The sequence below is a fragment of the Cupressus sempervirens genome, chromosome 7 (assembly GCF_028749045.1).
Source record: "Cupressus sempervirens isolate cs-2001-9-10 chromosome 7, ASM2874904v1, whole genome shotgun sequence".
Classification (NCBI taxonomy): Eukaryota; Viridiplantae; Streptophyta; class Pinopsida; order Cupressales; family Cupressaceae; genus Cupressus; species Cupressus sempervirens.
Genome location: NC_143124.1, coordinates 855117512 through 855126066, shown reverse-complemented (window position 1 = coordinate 855126066; position 8555 = coordinate 855117512).

Sequence of the window (8555 nt, the reverse complement as noted above, 5' to 3'; positions counted from 1 at the left end):
TTACCTAATTGAGCTTTAGTATGAAGCATTAAATCCATATTATCAATTTTAGAACATCTAGAGATGCATATAATTGTAAATGAAACAAACCATTTTCTAATCTAAAGAACTATCATTAAACTATTACTTCTCAACCTTGACAAATTAATAAGTTAATAAATTACTTGAGGTTGATCCCAAACCAAACTGACAACAGAAAAGAGTAAGAACTATGATATTCATGAAGTATAGAATTTCATTAATACCTACTCTAGAGAACAAGAGAGCTACCTTATTAGCATATGTGTTGTATTCTTATAATGTGAATCAACATGGTTCAAGGGAGCTTTTATCATAAAATGCATCCATATTTCCATACATGTATGATAGAAATCTCTAATTAGGTCTCCATTAAATCTATGTACTATCCTCACAAATTTCAACCAGAACTTCCTTAAATTAAATGTTAGAAAATTTCAAATAACACCATTCCAAAACACATCACCTTCATTAGCATTTTTCCATCAGATGCAAAAGGCAAGATACATTTTTTCCCCAAAGCATACATCTGTATCATTTCAAGAAGCATTGTCGATTCAAACTGAGATCAACTACTTTATAAATTTCTATATTGATGACATTCAAACTAAATCACTTAATAGATTGAGATAATAGATTGGGTTAGCTAAGGACCAACACACAACACTCTTATCATTCCTTATCATATCTTTAGACATCAACTCATGAATGAGGATAATGAAGACATATAATCTACTAAGTCTATAAATATATATAAATCCCTAGACAAATTATACACACACACACACACACACACGTGTGTGTGTGTGTGTGTGTGTGTGTGTGTGTGTTTGTGTGTGTGTGTGTGTGTGTGTGTGTGTGTGTAATGTCCCCGTTTTGGAGGAGTTAATTATTTATAAAGTTATCAATAAAAAAATATATTACAAGATAACTTTATATTTAATTAAGTGATATATCGTATAAAGTCATTAGATAAAATAATGTTCTAGAGGTTGCTGGAAGGAGCAGAGAAATAATTAAAAAAAGAGAGGCCAACCTATCGAGGAAAAAAGAATAAATAGGCATTGAAGGCTCATTGCCTATCATCGAGATTTATTATTGATTTTTACTGATGTGTGTTGTGGAGCCTAGGGTTTCTGCAAGTAGTCACAATTGGCCATTGAGAATGAAAACTCTCAATTGGTACACAATTTTGAGGGTGTGAAAGATCACCTAAATTATTGCAGCTGTGGGAAGGATATTTCAGTCCTTTCACTTGTGCTTAATTGCTGGTTTGGAGTTTCAAGTGGAGTTGCACTTTCACCATATCATCTTCAGCAGTCAGTCTCTAGTATCTGATCAATCCAGGTTCTTCATTTCAGTTTGTAGTTGTAACAAGTTCTCAATTGTATACAGCCAGTTAGGCTTTGTCTGTAATTTGCCATGTCATAATGTTTCGGTGCTGAAAATTGCCATATCATTTGTAAAAGCATTTGGTTTTCATTGAATGATTACATTGGCACTATTATTTCCTTATTTCAGCAATATACTTTAGCAGTGTATTAAATTTAGGGTTTGTTTAGTGGCCTATTGGATAGGGTCATTACAATGGTATTAGAGCAGGTTTCTTGCCAGCCTGATAGGGTTTATCCAACCAATTTACACAGGGAACCAGCATAGCTAAGAATATGGCTAAGAGACATTCTCAAAGCCCATCCAGAAGTGTGCGAGATGATTAGACTTTACAGCATCAGGAGAGGCTTCTACAGTCAATAGAGGCAAGTACACAAGCAATGATGGTTATGATGCAACATTTGATTGGGGAAAATAGGAGAAATAATCATGATACTGACCAGGATGACAGGAACATAGCAGGATCACAACATAGGACACAGTCTGGAATAGTTGACAGACCCACACGTCCTACATTTAGGGAAGAAACTCTAGCACACACACTTGATGCTATAGTAACAGATATTGTAGATGAACTTCGACAAGCAAGGAATGAGTGGGATTTGTTACTAACATATGTACAAGATGGGTGGACATTTGACAGGTACCTAAACTACAGAGCTGCTAAGCAGAAGTAGGCAGATAAACACATTAAGTTGCAACAGGTCACCAATAAGTTGGTATTACCCACATTTGATAGTAGTGGAAAAATGATTGCTCGTTCTTGGATTCATAAGGTGGATACTTTCCTATCTTTGAAGACTATGACAGAATTTGAAGCGCTCAAGTATGCCACTTTACACTTAGATGGGGCAGCACATGATTGGTGGACACATGGCATGATCACATTGCAACACAATTAGATAACCACTTATCAGGAATTCATGGATAGATTGATAGAAAGGTTTGATAAAAAAAATCCTAAAGTTTATTTTTGAGAGATAGCCCAATTGAGACAGTCAGGAAGCTTAGAACAATTTATCAATGACTTTAAGAATCTTGCAATGATGGTGCTTGACATTTCAGAATGGAGGCTAGTCATTTTATTCACAGAGGGATTAATTGAACCACTCAAGGGGTGGGTAAAGGCTTTTGATCCTCCTACATTACAGGAAGCCATGAAGAAAGCCCGCACTATGGAACTTACTGCTCCAGCAAACCGATTTAGTTCGAAGGGTTCTTCATCATTTAGAAATAACAAAGGGGAATTCAACAAGGGTAAAGAGAAGGTTAGTGACTCAAAAGGCAAGTCAGTTGTACCCTTGGATAAGGAAACACTTAATGACCTATGTAGGAAGAAGCTATGCTTCTTTTGCAAAGGTCCCTATGAGTTTGGTCATGATTGTCCTATAAGGCCTAAGGGGAAGGCTAATCGGGCGATGTGGGCTTATTATGAGGGTTCAAATTCATACAGCTCAGAGCACCATGATGAGGATCCTAATGGGGTAGAGGGTGAATAGGAGATAGATAGTGCTGAGAAAAAAGAGGCTCCAAAGCTACATTTACAGGAGGCACATCTGTCTAGTATTCAAAGAGAGCGATCTTTCAGACTCTAGGGAGTCTTGGCAGGGCAGAAGGTTATTACTCTATTGGATACAAGTGCCACACATAATTTCATTGATGCACGATTTGTGGAGAGGCGTGGACTCATTACTGAGGAGTTTGAAGGATTGAGAGTCAAGGTAGCTGATGGATATACTCTTCGCTATGACAGGATGGTGCGAGATCTACTTTTGCACCTGAATAACTATGAGTTCAAGACGAACTATCATGTGGTCAACATGGGTGACATGGACATAGTACTTGGGATGTAGTGGCTACATTCTTTGAAGGAGGTTACTCTAAGACTGGAGGATATGGAGATATAGTTCGAGGTGGATGGCAAGACTCATGTGCTGAAGGCTATTCGTAATGGTGATGTCAGGACTATCTCACTTAGATGGATGGAGAGATTAGCCAAGCATAATAATATAGAGTGGGCGACAATATGTGCCTTGATGCCTACTCAGGAAGAGCAGCATAAGACTAAATACCATCTAGATATTCAGAAATTGAGAATCAAGTATGAGAAGGTTTTTAGCGAGATTCCACCAGGCAGGCCACCAGACAAAGGTATTGAGCACATTATTGAGCTAGAGGAAGGCACTAAGCCTATCATGATCACACCATACCAGCACCCAAAATGACTCAAAGATGAGATCAAGAGGACCATCAAGGAGTTTCTAGCAATGTGACACATCAGACCAAGTAAGTCACCTTTTGCATCTTCTATTGTTTTGGTAAAAAAGAAGGATGGTACTCTACAAATGTGTATTGATTATAGGGTGTTGAATAAGAGAACTATAAAGAATAGGTATCCCATCCCATGCATCGATGAGTTGATAGACGAATTGCGTGGGGCTTATTATTTCACAAAAATTGATTTAAGATCAGGCTATCACCAAATTAGAGTTTGAGAGCAGGATATTGAGAAAACTGCTTTCAGGTGTCATTATGGGCACTTTGAGTTTGTAGTCATGCCTTTTGGTTTGACTAATGCACCTGCCACTTTTCAGTCCACTATGAACAAGGTCTTCCACCATCAGTTGAGGAAATTTTTGCTGGTGTTCTTTGATGATATTTTGATCTATAGTAGGACATGGCATGAACATTTATAGCACTTGGAGACAGTATTGAGCATTTTACAGAGGGAGTCCTTGTATGCCAAGGAGTCCAAATGTGATTTGGGGATGAGAGAATTGTTGTATCTTGGACACATCATTAGTGCAGAAAGAGTGTGAATGGATCCCGAAAAGATCTGTGCTATTGTTGATTGGCCACCACCAGAGAACCTTACACAGTTAAGAGGGTTCCTTGGTCTATGTGGATTCTATCGTAGGTTTGTCAATGGTTACTCATGACATGCAATGCCCATGACAGATTTGTTGAAGAATGGGGCATTTGTGTGGAATCGGCAGGCACAGGACTATTTTATGCGGTTCAAGGAAATAATGACTACATGCCTAGTATTAGCATTGCTTGATTTCACGAAGCCATTTGAGCTTCAATGTGATGCTTCTGGAGAGGGAGTCGGTGCTGTACTCATGCAGGACAAGCATCCTATAGCTTGTGAGAGTAGGAAACTCAGAGGGCCTGAGAGATCATTCAGCATATATGATAAGGAGATGTTGGCCATCATGCATGCCTTGGCCAAATTCAGATAGTATCTTGTGGGCAGCAAATTTTGTATTAAAACTTATCATAATAGTTTGAGGCACTTTTTGGGACAGTGGGGCCTAAATGATCATCAGCAGAAGTGGGTGAGTAAGTTATAGGCATATGATTTTGATATCACATATGTTAAGGGGACACAAAATATTGTTGCAGATGCTTTATCCCGTAGGCCACACTTCACTTCTATGATTCAAATATCAAAGGATTGGCGACACTTGATTGTAGCAGAATATGCCAAAGACACGTGAGTCTCTGTTATAGTGGAGGGAACAATAATCGACACCAAATACACTCTCATAGATGATTTGATCATTTACAAGAATAGGATTTACTTAGTCCCAAGATCGAAAGTGAAGTGGTTGATTTTGAGAGCATTCCATAATTCACTTATAGTAGGCCATCCTAGGTATTTCAAGACTTACAGGTTAGTACGAGAACAGTTCACTTGGAAGGAACTTAAGGCTAATGTTTTGCAGTATGTGTGTGTGAGTTTCATGTTTGCTAGTAGAACAAACAAGAGCACACTTATCCAGCAGGGCTCCTATAGCCACTTCCTATTCTTGACAAGAAGTGGGAGTGCATCTCTATGGGTTTTATTACAGGCTTGCCCAAGGCCCAGGGGCACAATTGTATCTATGTGGTGGTGGATAGGCTGACAAAATATGCTCACTTCTTCCCTATTGCTACTACATACTCAACAACTCAGGTGGCAGAGGTCTTCTTTAGGGAGTTTTTCAGATTACATGATTTGCCTTAGAGCATTGTGAGTGATAGGGACAGCCGCTTCATGAGCCATTTTTGACAAGAGGTATTTCAGTTGTGTGGTACTAAGCTTACACCTAGTACTAGTTATCACCCACAAACTGATGGTCAAACAGAGATTGTAAACAAATGGGTGGAAGGGTATTTGAGAAATTATGTGGTAGATCAACAACGAGCTTGGGTCTAATGGATATATCTCTGTGAGTATTGTTATAATACTACATACCATATGACTATACAAATGACACCCTTCATGGCACTTTATAGCTATGAGGCACCTAGTTTCTTAGATTTTTTGTTGGGAGACAGTCAGGTACCCCGTGCAGGTGAACTATTATAGGAAAGTAAGGATATAGTTGCTACTCTTAGAGATAACATTGCTAGAGCTCAGAACCAACAAAAGAAGTATGTAGACAAGAAGAGGACTGAGTGTAGCTTTGAGGTAAATGATATGGTTTAACTCATGTTGTAGCCATCTAAGCAGTCCACTCTCAAGAAGAGTGGTGTAGAGAAACTCAAGCCATGCTATTATGGACCATTCAGGATTGTCAGGCAAGTTGGTGAGGTGGCTTATGAGTTGGATCTTCCTGTAGATAGTAGAGTGCACAATGTGTTTCATGTATCACACCTCAAAAAAGCATTGGGTCAGAATGTGATGCCTTATGCAGTATTACCTCCCTTGGATGATGAGGGAAAATTAATCTTAGTGCCAGAATCCATTCTGGATAGTAGAGAGAAGTAGCTTCGCAGGAGAGTAATCAAAGAGTATCTGATTAAGTGGAAAGATTTACCTGTTGAAGATGCTACTTGGGAGGGAGAAGTGATTTTGCAGCATCCGACATTAAGATTGCTTGAGGCCAAGCAATTTTAGTGGGGGCGGACCTATAATGTCCCCGTTTTGGAGTAGTTAATTATTTATAAAGTTATCGATAAAAAAATAAATTACAAGATAACTTTATATTTAATTAAGTGATATATCTTATAAAGTCATTAAATAAAATAATGTTCTAGAGGTTGCTGGAAGGAGCAGAGAAATAATTAAAAAAAGAGAGGCCGGCCTATCGAGGAAAAAATAATAAATAGGCATTGAGGGCTCATTGCCTATCATCAAGATTTATTATTGATTTTTGCTAATGTGCATTGTGGAGCCTAAGGTTTTTGCAAGTAGTTACAATTGGCCATTGAGAACGAAAACTCTCAATTGGTATGCAATTTTGAGGGTGTGAAAGATCACCTGAATTATTGCAACTGTGGGAAGGATATTTAAGTCCTTTCACTTGTGCTTAATTGTTGGTTTGGAGTTTCAAGTGGAGTTGCACTTTCACCATATCATCTTCAGCAGTCAGTCTTCGGTATCTGATCAATCCAGGTTCTTCATTTTAGTTTGTAGTTGTAACAAGTTCTCAATTGTATACAGCTAGTTAGGGTTTGTCTGTAATGTGCCATGTCATAATGTTTCAGTGCTGAAAATTGCCATATCATTTGTAAAAAAATTTGGTTTTCATTGAATGAATACATTGGCACTATTATTTCCTTATTTCAGCAATATACTTTAGCAGTGTATTGAATTTAGGGTTTGTTTAGTGGCCTATTGGATAGGGTCATTACAGTATACAAAACCCCAAAAAAATAGAGAACAAGAATACTAAGGAAACAAAAGACAACAAGAAAGAAAGCAACAAAAGAAGAGGAGGAAGGAGAAGAAAAGAAAACTAAGTAAACAAGTAAAATATATTCTAAGCATAAAAGTATCAACCTCTAAAGGTCCAAAAGCAAGCAAGTCCATGCTAGTAAACATAAAGGAATAGTTGTATGACTACAAAGTTTTTATGAAATAATGTTATTCCTTATACAACTAACCATATACACAATATTTCATTGATAATGTTGCCAACTAGATTAATTCATACCTGATAGTACCCATTCCTTCATAGTTAGCCACATTTCCACTTTGTCATCCACCATGAATTTGTCGAGCCAATTGCCTTCAACGCCACTCTTAACATGTATAATTTAATAAGAAAATCCAAGTTTCTCATAATGGAGAGCATCCTTGCCTTAAACATCTTGAGATTTTCCACAATAAGGGCAAGGTAAACTAGAACTAGATACCTACTAATCTAGTAATGCTTGCAATCAAGGATTGTAAGATTCATACCTATGTTCTAGAGAACTTGTCACTTAAGACCTTCAAGACCATCTTGATGATTAGAATATGATTAACCTTTATAATCTTCTTAAACTTATCTAGAGCAACATACCACAAGAAGAAGATCCCTCTTTTGCCAACTCTCATCTTGATTAAAGTGTCCATTCATAATTACCTCAACTTACAGCTAGATAATTACAAAGAGATTTCCCTATCTTTGGTTAGTAATGCAAGGGTTCACTTTATAGACATTTCTGAAAGAGCTAGAATAGGCCCATGAGTTACCACTAAGATAAATTATTACTTCAAATCAAACTTGAATTAAGACATGTGAGGGACGTAGAAATTGTAAAATAAATAAAAAAAGAGGATTGCAAAGACATCCTAACAATTTAATAAAGTCCCCTACAATTATAAAAACTTGAGAGATCACTAAAACCATGAAAAAAAGGAACCATCCAAAAAGGAAGGACTTAGAGAAGTGATAAAAATGATATATGTGTGTGCACATATAATTATTGTTGGAAATATCAATGTGAAACAAGATACTGAGAGGGGGGGAGAATCAGGATCTATAAAACTTTTCACTGATAAAACAATCAACTCTATTCACACCTAATCCATCTCATATCTCAGATCTCATACCATATGAACATAAACTTGTAATGCTGGAATGAAATCTATCTAAGCATTACATCCATGAAAATATCAACACATAACACAATGATTTTGGTAACCCAGAAACACTTCAAGTTGAAGGTAAAACTAGGGTAGGGATGTAACCCACAAATCTTTACTAGTGCAACAACAAAGTTTGCCTATTATGGCTATAATTTGGTCGTATTTGATGATCTACCTTGTGAAGGGTCCACTATGATAAAAGTGTTTAAGATTGTTAGGTCTTACCTTGTTAAAGGATGAACTACACTTACAATAAAATAAGGACCCTATTAGGAGATTTAAATAAAGTCTATTAGAACCA